This window comes from Neophocaena asiaeorientalis, unplaced genomic scaffold (genome assembly GCF_003031525.2).
Source record: "Neophocaena asiaeorientalis asiaeorientalis breed wild unplaced genomic scaffold, Neophocaena_asiaeorientalis_V1.1 scaffold137, whole genome shotgun sequence".
NCBI lineage: Eukaryota > Metazoa > Chordata > Mammalia > Artiodactyla > Phocoenidae > Neophocaena > Neophocaena asiaeorientalis.
The window spans coordinates 537,273-540,911 of NW_020171804.1; positions in this window are offsets into that span (position 1 = coordinate 537,273).

The window sequence follows — 3,639 nt, forward strand, 5'->3', positions numbered from 1 at the left end:
CTCTGAGCGTGTCCGATGTTCTTCTGGCTGGGGCCCAGCACTGGAACCTTGGGAACTGTGGGCCCCCTGCTGCGGGGGGAGGCAGCGAGTCCCTGTCCTCCTGGGGTCGGGTGGTGTGTCGCGGGGCCTGCTGCTCCTGGGTGACTAGGCCAGGGTAAGGGAGCGGGGGTAGAAGAGGGCGGACCCATGTTAATTAATGTCTGCCTTTGGAGACTGTGGTGCAGGCGCTGTGAGGTCCTGGGGAACAAGGGTCTGGGTAGTGAGCTGTCTGTAGCTCTTTTTCGGGAGGAAGATGTAATCTGACCCCCAGAAAACCCTGTGGCCTTCTAGACTGACCTCAGGCCAGGACGTTCTGCCGAGGTCCTGGCTTCCAGCGAGTGTCCGTGTACAGGGAGAGCCCCCAGCCGGCAGGAAGCACACACACCCAAGCTCGCTCTTACCTCTGCCTCTGAGGCCAGGAGGTGGGAGGAGGGTCTGTGCTCACAGCACACCTCTCCCTTCGTCAGGAGCAGAGGGTCACGGGGTCCCTGACCTGGAGAGTTTGGGGCTTCTCAGGGAGGAGACCAGACTTGGTTCAGGAGCTTGGCAGGAAGTCAGGAAGTCGCTGCCCCCGCACAGAAAGCTCAGGGGGAACTGGAAATGTCTGTGGTCTCGTCCACAGCCGTGGGGGTGGAATTCCCCAGAGTCACGTGATGTAGGAAGCTGCCCTGGGCCCCAAACACCTGCAGACTTGTTAGAAATGCACGTCTTAGGCCCCACCCCACCCTGCGAACTCAGAGTGGGGCTGAGCAGTCCTAGATTCCGGCGTGCTCCACCTGCCCTGAGGCTCTGATGCAGGCTGGGGGGCCTGTCTTCCCGTCTTCCTCCTGCTTTTCCCTGTCCTTTGCTTCTGGGACAGCAGAGTGGGCCTGGCCAATCCAACCAGCTTTGGGAAAGGATTGCCCTGGGCATCTCTGTGGGGAGAGAGAGCTGGTCGCGGTTGTACATTAAGTAAATTTTCATTTTGAGAGAATTAATAGATTTATAAGCAGTTATAAGAAATAACACAAAGAGCTCTGTATCCTTTACTGGCTTTCCCTAGTGGTAACATCTTGCAAAACTGTAGCACAGTATCGCAGGAGGGTACTAACTCCATCAATACAGTTGAGATACGTGTATTTCCATCCCCACCTTCTTATATTCCCACTCGCTTCCCTTCTCCCCACGTTTAACCCCTGGCAACCACCAGTGTGCTCTCCATTTCTATAATTTCGTCATTTCGAGGATGTTATATAAAGGGAATCATACGGTGTGTAACCCTTGGGGACTGGCTTTTTCCACACATCATGATTCTCTGGAGATTCCTGCAGGTTGGTGCCTGTATCAGTAGCTCTTCCTTTTTATGCCTCCAGGCTCACAGTTGATTAACTCTTCACCGCTGAGGGACATCTGGGTTTCCATTCTTTGGCTATTAGGAATAAAGCTGCTGTAAACATTCACGTACAGATTTTTATGTGAACATAAGTTTACACTTCTCTGAGATACATGTTCAGGAGTGCAGCTGGGTTGTATAGTGGCTGCATGCTTAGTTTTATAAGAAACTACTGAATCGTTTTTCAGAGTGGTTGTACCATTTTATATTCCCACCAGCCATGCACGAGAGATCCAGTTTCTCCTAGCCAGCATTTGGTGGTATCACTATTTCTTATTTTAACCATGGTGATAGGTGTGTAGTGATACCTCGATGTGGTTTTAATTTGCATTTCTCTGATGGCCAGTGATGTTGAACATCTTTTCATGTGCTTATTTGTGGTCTGTATTTCTTCTTTGGTGAAATGTCTTTTCGTGTCTTTTGCCTATTTTCTAATTTTTTTTAACTTTCGCATTTTGGGAATTCTTTATATACTCTAGATACAGATATGTGGCTTGCAGATATTTCTTACAGTCTATAGCTTGTCTTTTCATCCTCTTAGCAGGGTCTTTCACAGAACAAAAGTTTTCAGTTTTTCCTTCTATGGATCATGCTTTTGGTGTCAAATCTAAGAAAGTTCTTACAGTTTTGTGCTGTACATTTAAATCTGTGACCCACTTCGAGTTAGTTTCTGTATAAGATGTGAAGTTTAGGGTTTTTTTGTTTTGTTTTGTTTTTGTCTTTTGCTTGTGAATGTCCAATAGCTCCAGCACATTTGTTGAAAATGCTGTCCTTCCCCCAGTGCATACTTTTTGCACCTTTGTCAGAAACTCTGTCTGGGTCTGTCTTGGGCTCTCTAGTTTGTCCCATTGACCTGTGTGTCTGTTCCTCTGCCAATACCACAGTCTAGAGCAGCCCGCCTATATTCTAAGTCCTGAAAGCTCTGCGTGTTGCTCCAGGCCCCGCTCGGCAGGTTTAGGGGGCGTTTCTGGCTGTCGGCAGCACTCCCCGCCCCCAGCCTCCCACTGCAGTGTCACCATCCTGGGGGTTGTCCTCGCTGGGGACAGCCAGCCTTCCTTTGCCTGGCTCGGTGATTCTGGCTCCGAGGGCTGAGTCCAGGGGTCCCTGAGCCCTCTGGAGCCACCAGCCTCCTGCTTTCTTGGCCTTTGCTTCCTGGTTGGCATGTGGTCTGGGGCCCGACTCCTCTGGGAGGGGCGTCAGGAAGGAGAGCAGGGCCAGGCGTGAGGTGGGCAGGCACGCCAGCTGCCTCACTCCTCTTGTCTGACCGGTCCGTCATCTTCCCTCCCAGCCCTGGCTCTGCTGCGATTCTGGGAACCACTCACCCCAGTGCTCTGTGGGAGGCCTTGGGCCCAAGTCACAGCCCCCACTGTATCCCCCACCTGCGCTGGGGCCCTGGTCAGGGACTCGGCCCCCGCGTGCCGCCTTCAGGACTATATTTGCAGAGGACATGATTATATAATCCTGCCTCGCTTGGGCTGCCCTGACGGTGAGGTCCTGGTCAGCGCTCAGGAATGTGAGCCTTGGGGTTGGGTGGGTGGCACTGTGAGTGCTGAGGCGGTGGGATTGAGCCACCAGACGTTAGCTTGCCCAGGTGGTGTGTGCGTGCGTGTGAGGCCTTGCAGCCCCTAGAAGGCAGTGGTGCTCTAGGATGGAACCTCGACCCAGAGAAGGCAGACAGGGGCCTCCCCGGAGACCCCCAGACAACCACAGCCAGCATGCCTCTGTGGTTAGGCTGGGTGGAGGTGAGTGTGAGAGGTGGTCCTGGCAGTGCCAGCAAGGGCCCTCGGCCTGGTTGGTGAAGGGTTTGCTTGTGGAGGTGTCGGAGGCGTTGGCAGCCAGGAGGAGCAGCCGGCCGCTGCCTCGCTCATTTTCTGAGGTGCTAAGGGGAAGAGAGCCAGCCCCATCCCGGCACGGGCTCACAGATTCCATGCGTGTCCCCCGGCCATGGCTGCTGTGTCCCCACTGGCCCCTTGCCATGTCTGTTGGGTGCCCACCAACCCTCCGCCCTTTGCGCTGCGTGTGCGTCCCCGCCTTGTTGGGAGCTCACCGTACCCGTGATCTGTGGGGGTCAGTCTTCCCGCCTTGCCCCTGTGTGCACCTCGCCCTTCTGCTGCTCTGGGGAGAAGCCCTGGGGCTGGGAGGCTGCCAGCCAGGGATGGGCTGCTGGCTCCACACCTAGTTCCGGCCCCTGCCTGGCCCCAGGCTGCAGGTTAGCTGACCTGGTGCCG